Below are 17,062 nucleotides of genomic sequence, written 5' to 3' on the forward strand. Positions count from 1 at the left end.
AGATGAGCTAATAAAGGGTTTGTGGCTTGAGCCCCGTGAGGTCTCAACCCTTCCCCTTACACCCTTTGTCCTGCCCTGCCAAACTCATTGCCCTTCATATGGGCAGCTCTCCCCTTCTAGGCTTTTGTGTTCCTGCCCGTTTCTTGCAGAAGCAGTGATGCCCGACGGTAGCAGCACAGCTGAGTGGGCAGCCTCATGGGTGGGCTCAGGTCTCCTCCGCATCGCTAGCCTTTAGGGAAACTTACCTAACCTCTCTCAACCGTGATGTCCCGTCTGGGGATGAGACGGGGGATGAGAATCAGGTCTTCTTAGGATGGTTGGGAGGGTGGAAGACGACGATGCCTGCCGCATTGACACGAGCAAGGACCTCAGTAAAGATCAACATCACTGTTCATGAGACCAGCCTAAGCCCCTTGGCCCCACTCACTGTTCTCCCTGCCCCACCCCTTCCCTTCCTCACCCTGGGCTGGTAAGCCCCTCCTCTTTATTCCGCTGTGCCATGCTGACTCTAAAGGCATAGCCCGTGATGGACTTAATCACCGTTTGTGCCTCATTTATCCGCCAGTCCCTAGGTCAACAGCACTTGAGCAGAGCCAGGTTCTTGAATGAGTGAATAAATGAACTGCCAATGACCTTTCCAGCCCCGTGGGGAAATGCTCGTGGTATCCAGCAATCAATAGTGATCTGTGTCCCACTTTCTAAGTTTCGCCCTAGAGGACGATTGCCAGGCTTAAATGCATGACACAGGGATCGGCGGACTGCACAGCCTGGCAGGGCAGAGGAAGGAGGCCAGAGAGGTCGTGTGGGCCAGGCCCTGGATCTCAACACGCCTCCTATGGTGGGCGAAGGAATATCACACACATCTATACCCTTTCATTCAGCTCACCCTGGTGGTGGGCTTGCTGGGCCCCCCTCCCAGGCTGGGTCCAGTCCTCAGAGAGGTTCCTTAAATTGCTGAGGGCTGCCCTGGATGAGTTTCTAGGATCCATAAGACCTAAAGTTCAGCTCCATGAGGGAGGACACTCCCTCTGCCATGCCCAGACCCTGATGATGGGCACTTAGAGAGTCAGCCCCGGGAGGGAGGGGCCTGAGCCCTGGAGTACCACTGAGGCAGACCGGCATTTTCTTGAGGGTCTTGATAAAATACTGAGAGAGGACCCAAAGAGATTGTGTCTCATTTTCCCTGGCATCGTGCCTGCCTTTTATCTTTCCTTTTTGAAAACAACACAATGATCATTCTTACAACTACTTCTTAAGATTCAACAGGATTCGCATCTTCTTTTTATTTTGTTTTTTTATTTGCTGGAACGTTGGAAAATAAGATGCAGGCATCATGATCACTTATCCCTAAACACTTCAACAAATATCTTCTAAAACTAAGGGCCTTGTCTCATATAACCACACTCCATCACCTCACCTGAGATCATTAATGATAAATTCCTAATATCATTTAATACCCAGCCCATAGTCCAATGCACAGAACTGTCTCCCAAATAACTTTTATGTTTCTTTTCTTTCTTTCAAATCAGGATTTGATCAACGTCTGCACAGTGCATCATGTATGACGTGTTTTAAGTCTCTTTTAACCTAGACGTGTGCCTCCTGCCTGCCCCTTTTTTGTTCAGTCTTTTTTCCCTGACATTGGCTGCTGGTCAAGGGCAGGCCAGACATCGTGAAGGACGCCCCACTCCCTGGTATTGTTCACCCTCCCCTCTTCCACCTACAACTCGTTCCCAGATGGGCTTGAACGTGGCTATTTTCAGAACTGGTGGTGTTAGGAAAGGGACTCTTGGTGACCTTCTCAGCAATAAAGGGGTGGCACATGCCATGGGGACCCAGGGGGGCCTGAACAGAAGACGGGCTCTGGGGACAAGGCACCACTGTCACATCAGAGGGAGCCCAGAGGCCCCGGGCTGGTGAGGGCACCTGGATTATTCCTGACCCTTGCCCCCCATGTCACCTGCCAGCCCTCCTCCAGCCGACTGTGCTGTCTCAGATAGCTGGCCCCTTCCCACCCCACCTCCTCTATCTTCTCACCTGAGGTCCAGAGAAAGCCCTGGGCACCCACCGACTTCTCCTCTACCTCTGCCCTGGTTCGGTGTGAATTCTAGATTAATGAAAACATTCAATATAACATATAAAAGTAAATAAATAAACATAAACAAACAAATAAATAATACAATAGCAGAAATATAGGGGAGTATTAGCTACTTTACTGAGTCGAGTGGGAGCTTCAAGCATGACCTCAAAAGCTGGAGCCGTGCAGAGAACAAGGAATCGATCTGATTAAATCAATCAGCTGTAATGAAGACCCAAATAAATCCTGGAGAAAATAAAATGAACCACTGATGGTTAACTTCGGACATTTAATCTTGTCCACATACAAACTTTAATCTGTAGCATTTGTATAAATAGTAGACGTTTTGGTTAGCTACTGGGGTATAACGAATGACTGCAAACTAGTGGCTTGAGACACCAATTTGATTTGTTTGCTCAATTTTCCTATTGATCCTGCAACTGGACAGGGCTTGGTACGGCCGATTCCTCTCAGCTCTGCGTGTCTGCTCATCAGCGAGCAGTGGGTGGCATGGGCTGCAGGACCCACTCCCAAGGTGGCCACTCACGTGGCTGGCTGCCAGGAGCCAAGCCAGAGCTGTTGGCTGGAGCCTCAGTTTTCTACCTCGGGGCTTGTCCATATGGCTAGACCGGGCCTCTGACAGTACGGTGGCATCATGGTGGTAGGATTAGATGGTTGGCAACTGGCTTCCGAGAGAGCCAAAGCAGAAGCTGCTACGGTCTGTGAAGGCTGAGTCCTGAAACTGTCCCAGTGTTACTTCTGCCTCATTCTATCAGTGGAAGCAGGTCACCAGAGGAGCCCAGGTTCAAGGGGGAAGGGAGCAAAGGCATGAATACCAGGAGACGTGGCTTATTGGAAACACCAAAGAAACCTTCGGCCACAATGAGAAATTAAACAAAATCCCAACAGAAAAACTGACAATGGATGAGAACAAATAATTCATATAAGAAATACCAATTGCCAACACATGTATAAAAATATATTCAACCCAACATCATTGAAGAAATACACATTTAACCTTCACCTAATTTTTCCCCACCCAAGAATGGAAGAAAGTGTTGCCAAGACTCATAGACCATTGCTGGAATAAAAATCTTCTGTAAATTTCCCGGTGGGAAATTTTGATGAGATGGAACAAAAATCTTTAAAAATAATGAAACTTTTGATTCAGCAGTTCCACATTTAGGATTTCCCAGAACTTTTTGGTAAGGAAGTACTCAGAAAAGCATACAGTGTTGTTTAGATAGTAAAAGATTGAAAGGAAGTTGACTATCCATTAATCACGGACCAAATAAATAGTTGCATTGATTTAGTGGAACACAATGCAGTAAATATCTTAACGAATTTGGTGTTTACGCCACTGACCTGGCGTCAGAAAATATTTGCCAACCTTTCCTACCTCACGTCATCCAGACCTGACCATTCAGACATTCGATTACTCATTCATTCCACAAACCTATTGAGTGAACATGGGGAAGAGCAATTATGCAAGATACAGCCCCTGCCTTCAAAGCAGTTTCACAGTCTTCGGGGAAAACGCACAGACATATTAATTGTTAAGCATAACACAGTGTAAATTGCATGGGTAAGTATACATCGACGACCCCACCTCTTTCATCCAGAAGTTGACCAGTGAGGTCCGAAGATGAGTTAAATAGTACCTAGTGCTACTGAAGATGAAGGAAAACAGGCCCCAGTCGTGAGCACGTGAATTGGCATATCACCCTCATCTTCTGAGAGAAACTCGGTTAAATAAATTATTACGTATCTGTCCAATGGAACTCTATATAGCTCTAAATAAAGATTTATAAGAAATAAAAAAGATTTTATTTTGTTTTATTTATTTCTTCTAATTGAACAACTTGTATAACATGTCCTCAGTTATGTAACACATATAAAGGGGAAATTTCTAAAAATATAAAAAACCGTTTTGTGGGTTGGAACACCTGGGGAGTGGTCTTAGGAGGTGGAAAAAAGACTCACTTTTCATTTGACACCCTTGGGCACTGTATGGACTGAACGTTTGTGTCCTCCCGCAAATTCATATATTGAAATCCTAACCCTCAAAGTGATGGTATTAGGAGGTGGGGTCTTTGGGAGATGATTAGGTCATGAGGTGAAGCCCTGGCGAATGAGATTAGTGCCCGGTATAAAAAAGACCCCAGGGCTTCCCTGGTGGCGCAGTGGTTGGGAGTCCGCCTGCCGATGCAGGGGACACGGGTTCGTGCCCCGGTCCGGGAAGATCCCACATGCCTCGGAGCGGCTGGGCCCGTGAGCCATGGCCGCTGAGCCTGCGCGTCCGGAGCCTGTGCTCCGCAACGGGAGAGGCCACAGCAGTGAGAGGCCCGCGTACCGCAAAAAAAAAAAAAAAAAAAAAGACCCCAGAGGGCTTCCTCACCCTCTTCCACCACAGAAGACACAGTGAGAAGTTGGCCGTCTACCAACAAGGAAGTGAGCTTTAACCTGCCAGGGCCTTGATCTTGGACTCCACAGCCTCCAGAAGTGTAAGAAACAGGTGTTTGTTGTTGTCTATGGTATTTTTGTTCCAGTAGCCTGAACGAACTGAAACAGGCACTACGGGATTTTTTTGGATTCAGTATGTGTGTTTTATAAAAATATTGTAATAAAATATGTAAAATGTATCAAAGACAGTGTTTTCATTACAGTATCTTACTATTGTCCTTTAAATTCACGCATGGTTTGATCCCTTTGTTCATTGATTCATTCAACAATTTGGTGGCAGTCACATCCCAGGTGGGAAGATACAAAGGAGAGAACACTCAGAGTCTAGGTAGGGGAGACGCCTCAGGAATGGGTGCCAGGAGGGGTCACATCGGTGCTGCAGGAGGGCTCCAGAGACAGTGACCTCCTCAATCAGCCAAGGGCATGTTGTAGGGGCCATGGAGCCGGCAAGCAGGGGGTGGGGCGCTTCAAGGAGAAGGGGACATCTGAGTCGGGCTCTGAAGTGTGAGCCGGGTGAGGAAGGCCAGGCAGGAACCTTGGCATCCAAGAGCACAAACTATTAATGTTTCCAGTTCAACTGACCTATTTAGCAGTAATGAGAAATTCACAAGTCAAAGGGAAGAGAGAAGAGAGGAGAGGCATCCAGATTGGGAGAACATGTCAGGCATTTTATAACTTATCACAGAAGGAACCACGCCTCACTTTGTTTTGTTTTGTTTTTGTTTGTTTTTAACAACGAGAACAAGAAGCTTCTCTCACCATCCCCAGTCACCATGGTAACCAAAGACCCTTCTGCTCAGAGTGATGGCTTTGTATCTTCTCTCCCAGGATAGCTCGGGAGGCTCACAATGCCATGACATCCAGGCAGCGTTCCCATGAGGACAGCCCACACCCTTCCTCAGATGCTGAAACACATTTCAGTGTCACAGCGGCAGACAACCAAGGGTTCCGGGAGGGCCTTTCAAAATTCTGTCCTTCAGGATCCCAGTTAATAAGCAGATGTCATCATGGCTTGGTTCCTGGAGGTGTGACCTTGAGCAAGTCACTTTCTCTCTCTGAAGAACAAATATCCCAGGACCAACCAACTCTCAGGATTGGTCCAAAGATTCGTGTGACGTTGTCCCACGTCAGGTGCAACCCATATAAAACTGCTCATCATCTTGTATCTCAGATCCTTAGCTATATCCTTTACACCTCTGGGCAAATTTTCTCTGCCCGGGGACCTGCTGGTGATAGCCACTCAGGCTGCACTCTGATCGCTCTGTTCTCTTTAGCATCTTTCAGCCCCACCTCCTCTTAATGATTCCCATGGCCACAGCCTCAGTTCAGTTTGCATGGTCTCTTCCTTTATAACCATCATCCACTCTCTCCCTGCTCTGTGCTTCCACTACACAATAGAAGACATCAAGCTCTTTTTTTTTTTTTTTTTTTTTGCGGTACGCGGGCCTCTCACTGCTGTGGCCTCTCCCATTGCGGAGCACAGGCTCTGGACGCGCAGGCTCAGCGGCCATGGCTCACGGGCCCAGCCGCTCCGCGGCATGTGGGATCCTCCCGGACCGGGGCACGAACCCGTGTCCCCTGCATCAACAGGCGGACTCTCAACCACTGCGCCACCAGGGAAGCCCCATCAAGCCCTTTGAAAACACAAATCTATGCCCTCTCCTGCTTGCAGAACTTCAATGGTTCCCAAGTGCCCAAAGGGCAGTCAAAATTCCTTATGAGGAACTTCCCTGGCGGTCTAGTGGTTAAGATTCTGTGCTCCCAGTGCAGGGGGAGCAGGTTCAATCCCTGGTCGGGAACTAAGATTCCCTATGCTGCCAGGCGTGGCCAAAAAAAAAAAAAAAAATCCTTATGAGAGTCTACAAGGGCCTTCCTGGCTGGCCCCCATCTACCCAATTCAACTCGATTCTAGATTTTCCAAACCCCATATTATGCCCAATACATCCATTACTAATCCGTCTTAAACACACCACATTTTCTCATGCCTCCATGCCTTTGCTGTTCCCACCGCCTGGAACTGCCATGCCTTCTAATCCTTCTCTTTGTCTAAAAATGTCATCTCCTGTGGTGCTTCTCGAGCACCTTCCCTAGCACCTGCCCGCCCCGTGCTCACGTCACTTTGGAGCCTACCTCAGTCGTCCGGTGGGCACACAAGCCTGTGCTTGGTTTTCTCTGTACCCATCTCCTCACTGCCCTGGAGCAACTGGAGGGGCCTGGCTGGGGGAAGGTGCTCATCAAATGAAAGATCGATGGTCCTGGGCTGACCCGGTGTCCGAGGAGGGAAAGCCTTCTGCTCACAGCTCAGACACCGGAGCCCTGCCTGGGAGCTGGCACAGCACGTGGACGTGACCGTCATCACCCTCCTCCCTGGGAGTCATTTTTCCTCCTGAGGCTATTTCCAGACCTGTGGAACGTTTGGGGATTAGCTTCTTTGCATTATTAGAATAGAGACTATTTTTTCTGAGTAAATGTATGTCCCCTTTCCGTGAAGAAGTTTAACCTTAAATTAATCTCATGGGACTTTCGTGGGCAAATGGGCCTTAGGACACGTCTGGTGAGTGGGTTCTGTGCCTGCTTTGCGGGTGGGGAGACTGAAGGTAAGCCTTGCAGACCTGGGGTGGCAGTGCCGACGGGGGCGGGAGGGGGGAGGGGGAGGGGTGGACAGAGCGGATCTGGAGGCCTTCTCAGCATGCCTCACTCTCCAGGGCGTCCTGACTTTCTCCCCTCAGTGCCTGGGGCCCCAGCCTCCAGGGCAAGCTGCCTTGTGCTCATGGGACCCTTTACAGATCACCAAACACTGCCCCCTCGGAGATGGGACTATCATTCTTGCTTTTACAGTTGGGGAAACAGAAGCTCAGAGAAGTACAGGGTCCCCAGGTTAGCCGCACAAGGGAACTCAAACTGAGGAGTTCTGCCTTCCAGCCGGGCCCCTTGCCCTGTAAAAGACAAATACATGCAACCCATATCCTGAAGAGCAAAAACCCTTAATTATTTCTAAAGCCAGTTAAGGGCAAAGACACATGGATATTGCTGGTGTCTTAAAGACCAGAAGAAAGTGCAGCCTAGAGTCCGGGGAGGAATTACTGGAGGAGCATCAAGTAACTTCCCTAAGTGACGTTTACATGCCTCAGATTCCACCATGACCCTCTACCAAGGCGCTTCCTCTTCCTGACCTACTTATCTCCTAGTAAAAATCAGCGACTCCATGCCCCCCTTTAAAAGTAATCCCGTGCTATCTCGAAATCAAAATCGTAGTATAAGCTGCCTTTACGTATGATATTTTTTCTTTTAAAAATTTTTTATTTTATATTGGAGCATAGTTGATGTATGATTTTCAGAAAATATATATGATGATGTAACTTTAATACAAAGGAGGAATAAGAGGAAACTGTTTTGCAATACACTGATACGTATTTTGATATGTAAACACTCGGGCAAGACTGTACTGGAACACATAACAAAGCAGTCAGATTGCCTACACCTATAACTAAAAAAATCACCATGAATAGTTACAGATACAGACCAACCTGGGTGTGCTCTGTTGGTGACGAAAAGCACTTCTGGGAGTGATGTGATTTTCCAAAACAGTGAACAACTCTTGAAAAGACCCCAGAGCCAACAAAGCACAAATTTCCCTCAATTTACATGGTAGCTACAACCTAGAAAATTCAGGGAATATTAACTCCGTGCAAAAACCCCTTCAAGTGTTTACGCAAAAGAGAAATGGGTTCCGGGCTCAGACCATTATGAAAGGCTGTTTTACTTGTGTGGATGTCTAGTGGGAGAGCTTTAAGTGGGGTAATCTTTGTTGCACAATAAACCGTGCAGGGGATGATAGCATTTCTAGGTGACTCGCATTAGCCAGATCATGATGTATGCAGGAGTGAGAGTGAAGGGGAGACGTAAATAATGATAATAAAGCTAATCATGACCACTTGATAATTTTTATTAGGTGTCGGGGCCTGTTCTAAACTCACTGAAACCTCACAACAACTCTGTGAGGTTGGTCCCGGTATCACGCCCATTTTACAGATGCGCAATCTGAGACATGGAGGTGTTACTGAACTTCCTTGAGGTCACACAGGTAAAAGGTGTTTAGTTCAGCACAGCAAATGCCCATGAGCATCTCCTGTTTACAAGGGCCAAGCTAGGCAGGGAGAGTGTGGAAATTAATCACGCTCAGAGCCCACAGCAGAGGGAGCTAATGTTTACTGAGCACCTGTTACGCGCCAGGGTCTGGGCTGGATAGCATACCAGTAACACCTCCAAAACGCACCTCGGCTCTGTCCCTTCCCTCCACGTGACCTGCCCCCCCTAGGCTGGGACCTGGCACTGTCACCTCTCACCAGGACAGCTGCAGTAGTTTCCTCCTGATCGCTGCATTTCCAACCTTGCCCCACACCTGCACCCAGCAGTCAAATCATCTCCTGGCTCCCCTGCCGAGGACCTCAGGCCTCCCATCACCCTGGAAGGGAACCTGAGCTCCTGGGCGCACCCACCAGCTTGGGGAACCTCCCTCTCAATCCACTCAGCCCCGCCTTCCTGCACTCCAGCCTGCCCACTGCCTTCCTTTCTCTCCTTTACCAGAACCTTCCTTTGCTCCACCCCATCTGCAGGGGACATTTCTTGTCTTTCAGGTCTTCTCAGCATCTCCTGGATGGTGCTCCCAACCAGCCCCTCTCACTCTGGTTACCTTTTAGCTCACCTGGCTCTCCAGGTCATCTTATGATACCACCCGTCTCCTCCCGCTGGTAAGCTCCACCAGGGCGAGCACATGTTTTCCGTGGCTCCGTTGGAGTCTTCGTGCCTGACAAATGGTCGGCCTCAATGCAATGGGCAAAATGGATGAAGTAATAATTGAAAAATAAATGAATCCATGCATTTAATCTCTGTACAAGCCCTGCAAGAGCCTTTTAAAGATGGGTGCCCGTGGCTGCCGCAGATCAACTCCACTGGGATTGGATTCTGAACCAACCCAGCTTTCTGGAGTGGTCCTCCTGCTTCCCTTCCCCAGCCCTGGGTGGTGCGAAGGGACTTTCGTAGGAGCAGGGGGGCACCCACATGTGCACGATGATGGCAGCCAGGCGGGGAGGCCCCTGGGGGTGCCACCTGGACCCCTTCTCAAAGTAGATTCCCCAAGCTTGACTCATCTTCTTCCCATGAAAGTTGAGGAACCGCTTTCAGAAAAGCTCTGCAGACTCTACCACGTCCTTGAGCAGCAGAGCGGGCCTGCTTTATCTGTGCCTGTGAGAAGCAGCCCTGCAAGAAGAGATGCTTTCTAGCTTAGCTTTCCGACTTAATAAATCCCCCTGGGTAATCCCCGTGATGTTTCGTGAACCTAATTCTGACTTCTTGGGGGCCCATTATTTCTTTAGCTAAGATCTGGGATTTGCCTAATTTCAGCCAGAGGGCAACACCCACGAGCCCAGAGTGGAGAGTGAAGTCATCAGCTGGGAAAGGGAATGGGGAGACAGGACAGGTGAGGCAGGAGGGAGTGTGGAATCAGACAGCCCAGCTCCCATCACCTCTCTGCCGCGAGCCCTTCCGGAAAGTGCGGGCTCCTCTGACCTCGGTGTACCTCACTGGGAAATGCGGTGGCCAGGGTGTGCCCATCACTGTCACGCCCCTGGATTGCTGTGCAATTAGAAGGCAGGATGGCATGAAGCAGCCACCCCTCCCTATGCTAAGTCTTTCCTACATTTTGAGACCCTGGAATTTCCTCCCAAAATGGGAACATTTATAAGCACAAATGGGATTGTTTCTTATTCACCGAAGGCGCAAGCTTGAACCTTGTTCTGCCTCATCTTAGGAGGGCAGCCTGTTGGTCCAGGGCTCAGGAAGGGGACTTAAATATTCCCTAGAGGTTAAGACTGGGAAGCAGGGACAGGAGAGGGAGGACAGGGGAGGAAGCAGCGGCTTGTATATTTTTCCCAGATTTTACTGTTTGCAAAGTGCTTTGACATTCTGTACCTTACAGTAAGTCTACTATGTGCTTAAAGACACAGAGGCACAGAGGGTTTAGGTCCCTTGCTCCAGGACACAGTTATCAGGAATCCAATCCAGGTCTTCTGATTCCAGTTCCAGGCTGTTCCCTCCTGTTCCAAGCATGTTCCAAGACCATTTGGCATCTTAGCTGGGGATGGACTATGGGTGTAGCCAAGAGCGTGGGTTTTGACAACACAGGACTTGATTTGAGTCTGGACCCTGCTCCATTTATGACCTTGGTCTAGCCACTTCACCTCCATGAGCCTCAGCTCCCATCCGGAGAATGGGGTGAAAATGCCTACTCACAGGCGGGTTGTGACAATTAAATGACACAGATGTCTGAGCCTGGCACATACTCAGCGCTCTGTATGAAGCAACTGTCTTCCAACACTGTTCTCTTCCTTGAATGATGGACGGTTTAGATCGTTCATGTTTCTCCACTGAAACCCACCAGAGAGGTGACGACAACCGTGACTTGCTCCTGAGAGGGAATCTCAGTTCTGCCCAAGTCTTATCAAAGAAGCTGTCACTATACCCCTTTCTCTTCTTCCAAGATGCAGGTGTGCAGTAGAATAACGTCTTATTACCAACTCACCTGCAGTTAACACGCTTCCATTCCCATGAGCTGTCAGATGAAGTGGTCCAGTGAGCGCTAACGGCAGGCTGCCTGTTCCTCTCCTAGCCAGCCATGGAGAGAAAGTTATTTAACTTCATTCTCCCTGGTTGAGTCAGCTGTACATGGGGACCATGCTCTGACCACCTCACAGGGCTTCAGCAAGGAGTAGGAAAGTTAACACACGTGTTTCACAAAACAATTCTTGTTATCCGCCCCCAAAGTAGAAAGCATTTTACATTCCCACTGTTATTAGTGATACCATTATAACACACAGACACTAATGATAACACCCGTGGCAGAAGACATTAATGCTCACCCCATATCTACCTGATCCTTTCTACTTACTTTGCGACCCTATACCTGTTTCTGGTCAACGGACGATGAGCAAAAGTGACTTGTGTCAGTTGCAGGTCATCACACCTCCTCCCTTTCTTCCTGCCATGGCAAGCTTGCTGTCCACGTGCTCCTGAAGGCACAGGTGCACACAAAGAGACAAGTCTCACTAATAGATGTCAATGCAAAACTTTTATTTTTATTTTTATTTTTTGCGGTACACGGGCCTCTCACTGTTGTGGCCTCTCCCTTTGCGGAGCACAGGCTCCGGACGCGCAGGCTCAGCGGCCATGGCTCACGGGCCCAGCCGCTCCGCGGCATGTGGGATCTTCCCGGACCGGGGCACGAACCCGTGTCCCCTGCATCGGCAGGCGGACTCTCAACCACTGCGCCACCAGGGAAGCCCCCTAAATGGCTTTTAAAAATATTAAAAAGATGTAGAGCTTGACACAAAATAAGAGATAATTAAAGTAAAATAACTGAGACACCATTTTCACCTATCAGATTTACTTAAAAATTTAAATATTTATAATACATTCTATTAATGAGATTGGATTGGATGGAAACTGGTTCATTGCTGGTGAGTGTGTAAATTGGCAAAAACTTTATGAAGGGCAATTTGGCAATACTAGCAAAGTTATAAAAGCATGTACCCTTTGAACCAACGATCCCACTTCCGAGAATTCATCCAACTGACAAACTCACTCAGTTACTATGTGACATGTATTACTGCAGCATTATTTACAGTAAAAATTTGGAAATGTACCTGATATCTACCAAGTGAAGACTAATCAAATACTCTAGTTATCCATTCGATAGAATTTATGCAACGGTCAGAAAGAACAAGGACTTTTTTTTTTGTTTTATAAGGAAAGAGCTTCAGGATATATTGTTACTTGAAATAAACAAGGTCTAAGGTGATATATACACTATGCTAACTTCTGCCCAGTAGAAGTGGGGTGATAGACATATATGTTCAGATATGAGATTGTTTTCTCTAGGAAACTAGGAAAGACTTGCACAAAGGTAAAAAAACTGGTTGTTACGGTGGAGGGGAGGGAACTCAATGGTTGGGACAGGAGCGGGAATAAGACATTTTCATCTGTACCTTTTTATGTTGCTTATTTTGTTAAGCTATTAAAATGTATTCCCTATTCAAAGTTACTTAACATGAAAACATTTGCAAAATTAGCGCAAAGGCAATACAAAGAAGAAGGGATGCAGGTGAGGGGGAGCGAAGTCTCCTAGGCTACCACGAAGAGCTTGCTTTGGCCCCCCAGATCCTTGGCCCACAGGCGAGAAGCTGGTGGAGAGAACACAGGTATTAACACTCCCAGTTCTGCTGGAATAAGCAACCCGCACCATCCGGGCAGCCCTGAGTCAGCACCTGGCTCTGCCTCTGCATGCAGAGAAAATGACTTTCAAAGGTGAGTCCATGGAGAAAGTGCTTCTGGCACAAGCGGAACCGTCTGGGACAAAACACAGGCATTTCCCAACCCCTGGGAGAACCACCCCACTGTCTGGTGAAAGCCAAGGCTGTGTCCCAGAGTCAAAGCCAAATGGAGACCAAAGAGGTTGCCTGGGTAACTCTGTGAGGCCCAAGGAAAAGAGAGCTTCTGTAATGGGCTAGTTGGAGGGTCCACTCCTTTGCCCCATGGGAACACGGTGTGGCTGAATGGAAGATTCTAGCTCTGCCACTTAACAGTTCATCACACTTCTGGCCAGTCACTTAAACTCTCAGAAACTCAATTTCCTAATTTGTAAAATGGGTATCCTCTTGTCTCGCTGCAGAGCTGTTGGGGGGATCAGAAACAATGTGTCTGAAATGCTTGGTCTTCTGGGCTCAGTTCTGGATAGATAACTGCACACAGGATCCATGTATCTTTCACTTCCAGCTCTGCCTGGAGAAGACCTTCACCAAGGGAAGGTCTCTGAGCTACTACCTAGCTATTACCTAGCCTCATGAGGTTTAACCAGATGATAGGAAGGGACTAACCCAGGGATGGAAAATACCCCAACATGTGTATATGGTCACACTTCTGCCCTGTGCCCAGAGCAGACATCACTAGTTGACATGAAGGGCAGACATCACTAGTTGCTATGACGAGAGAATTCTTAACACAGTGCACTCCAGGCAGCCGTTTCTCATCCACCGCCATGCAGGAGAGGTGAAATCCATTTATCCATTCTAGACAGATCTCCAAAGTCCCATTACAATCTTGCTATCTCTGATATCTCAGATTCTATCAAAAATTAAAATATAAAATAATTTAAATATTTAATTAAAAAATTAAAAGATATTGCCACTTCCAAATTACTTAACATTTAATTCACATTGAAACATTTCTCTTTGATGTGATGTGGACCAGGCCAGGGAGCAGAGTTTTCCTGCAAGGCACTGCTGCACCTGGACATGTGTCACTTGGCCTGGGCTCTGCCCCTGTCTGGCTCACCTGTGGTCAGGAGATCACGTAGGACAAATACACATCCTTCTCCACTTGCGCTCTTGAGATAAATTCTGTGTCCTCTAGGGGCCCGCTACTGTGGCCCTGGGGGCTGGGGTGGGTAAGGGAAGGAACAGAGAATATTTATTAAGTACCTACTGTTTGTCAGAAAATTCTATTTTATATCTTAGCAACATTTTGAGGTTGGTATTACTATCCCCATTGTACACGTGACAAAATTAAGGCTCAACGAGTTAAAATGGCTTCTTCCCCAAGGTTCCAGGGCAGGTAAACCAAGTGAACGAATTTCCTGCCTGTTTAAACAACAGACACGAGACAGGACAAACCCTTCCAAACCAAAACTGTCTGAGCCAGACTTCTTTTTGTCCCTATAACTTAAAGTATTGGGCAGTCTGGGGGCATAGAGTGGTCAAAATTTTTGATTTGAAGGCACACGGTTTCATGGTTAGAGGTTGTGGTGTTCTGATTCCTGCGGTGTGGTGGAACAGTCAGCCCAGTTCCCCCTAGGCCCACCCACATTTCCAGAGAATTCTCTGAGCTGGAAAAAGCTGCAAAGTCAAGGGAGTTCCCCAGGTGCCTTTTCCTGCCTGGCAGCCCTCTGCCCCCTTTGACGAAGGCTCCGTCAAGAGTCCTGGGCTGCCCCATGGTCAAGTCCAGGCTGACTCACGGTCACCTGTGACAGAAAGGAAAGCATCGTCATTACCATCATGATCTGACAAAAGCGGACCCTGTGTCCATGCTGGGGCCTGGGCGCTCAGGGCAGGATCTCTACGGGAATATTCCACTGCCTGGACCTCACAGTGAGCTGTGTGCTAAGTACTTTATATGATATATCTCACTTAATCTGCACACCCACCTTACAGGGTAGAAGTTATTACTAACCCTGAGCTGAGATTCTAGAAGGTAGAGTAACTTGTACAAGATGATCCTTTAGAAAGTACATCTAAATCTATAGCCTTAGCTTTTGACTAATTCCTCTCTGCTAAACAGGTTTCTCTACTAGAGACCTGAAATAGTTTTGTCTAATTCTGAGTAATAGAAAAAAGAAACCCAAATAACAGTAGTTTAAGCAATATAGAAATTTAATTCTCTCTCATGTCCAAGGTGTCCAGAGGAGCTGTTCAGGGCTCGTATGGTGCCCCATGATATCAATAACCCAGGTTCCTTCTCTCATGTTCTATGCTACATCTCATTCCTAAGGTTACTTTACGGTCCACCATGGCTGCTGGAGCTCCAGCCATTGCATTTCATTCTTGCCATCCTTAAGGAGGAAGCAAATTAATTTGTGCATGCTTTCTCCCTTGAAACATATTTCTTAGATTTCAACTACTTCTACTTAAAACTTAGTATTGCTCCAAACTTAGTCACATACAGGAGAGATGGAAATATCATATTTATTTTGGCTGGTTTTGTGTTAAAAACTGGTGTTCTATGATGGAGAAAGATGAAGAGAACTAATAGAACCCATTCTTTCTGGAGTGGAATGGGGCAAAAACAAGCAAACAAGCTTGGTCTAGGAATTAATTTATTCACTGTTCATTCATTCTTCAAACAAATATGCACAAATATGTACAAAAGGCTTACTTTCTTCTCATTTGGTTTTCCATGCAGGGGATTCAGGGTGACTAAGGCAGACCCCATCCCTGCCCTTATAGGCTCAAAGTCCAGTTGGGTGTCCTAGCTATGACTTTTGAGCGAGTGTTATGGCTTCAGTAAACCACATGCCTTCTCTGATCCTCAGTGGATCCTCAGCTATAGAATTCTTGAATCCTGTAGCTCATATAAACCTCCCAGTTAGAATATTTTCTGACGTGATGTCTCTGAGATGTGGGAAAAGGTAGGACCACAAAGAACCCGGCTTCCATCTTCTCCTCTCCGGGATACCAATCACCCACTTGCAGGGTTATTGTTTGAGCTGAATGAGTCCTGAGGGGAAGCACCCAGCAGGGTGCCTGGTGGAGAGCAGGGACTTTTCTTCTGTTTACATGTCTGTCGCTCTGCTGCAGGGGAAGAGAGATTCCCTGCCCTTGTAAGGAGGTCCTTTGGGAGCCTGAGAACTCCCAGGGAACGTGGGGTACCAGGGTTTGGAGAGCTGTGGTGAGGGGGCTTGCAGGACACCAGTCATCAGTCCCTCTCACTGCCTCCTGGTGCCCCCTACTCTGGGACTCCTCCAACCTCAGGTTACGGGACCTCTGTGGCTCTGTCATCCACAGTGGCAATTCTCTGTAAGGGGCAGTACTTGGCCCAAGTACATGGATTCTGGAACTGCCGGCCTAGGTTCAAATCCTGACTCTGCCACTGTGGCCCCCAAAATTCATGTGGTGAAGTCCTAGCCTCCAGGACTTCAACATGGGACTGTATTTGGAGACAGGGTCTTTAAAGAGGTAATTAAGTTCAAATGAGGTTATTAGGGTGGATCCTAATCCAATACGGCCGTTGTCCTTAAAAGAAGAGACACGTATATGTACGGCTGAGTCTCTTTGCTGTGCACTTGAAACTGTCACAACATTGTCTATTGGCTACACTTCAATGCAAAATAAAAAAATAAAAATAAAAATGAATAAGATAAAAAAAAGAAAAAGAAGAGGAGATTAGGACAAGAAGATACACAAATGGAAGACCATGTGAGGACACAGGGAGAAGACCGCCATCTCTAAGCCAAGGAGAGAAGACTTAAGAAATCAATCCCGCCACACCTTGATCTTGGACTTTCAACCTCCAGGACTGAGGAAATACACTTCTGCTGCTTAGGCGGCCCAGTCTGTGTTCCTTTGCCATGGCAGCCCTAGCAAACAAATACAAGCTGTGTGACATCTTTTCACATAAGTTCTGTGTCCATTTCCCTCATTTATAAAATTGGGGTTACAATAGGATCTCCCTCATAAGAATGTTTTGAGGCTTTAAACACAGCATATATTTAGAACAGGGCCTCAGTCAGTAAATGAATAATTATGACGATGATTACCTGTCCCCCTGCCCCACCAGATTTCAAGGGCAGAGATTCCCAACCCATTTCCCAATGTCTAGCCCTCAGTGGAATATAGAACACTGCTCCTAGAAGGGAATAGCGTTGGACAAATGGGTGAATGAATGAATGCCCTTTCAAATGGTTCCTGGAAGAAG

Source organism: Grampus griseus, assembly GCF_964374135.1.
Source record: "Grampus griseus genome assembly, chromosome: 17".
Classification (NCBI taxonomy): domain Eukaryota; kingdom Metazoa; phylum Chordata; class Mammalia; order Artiodactyla; family Delphinidae; genus Grampus; species Grampus griseus.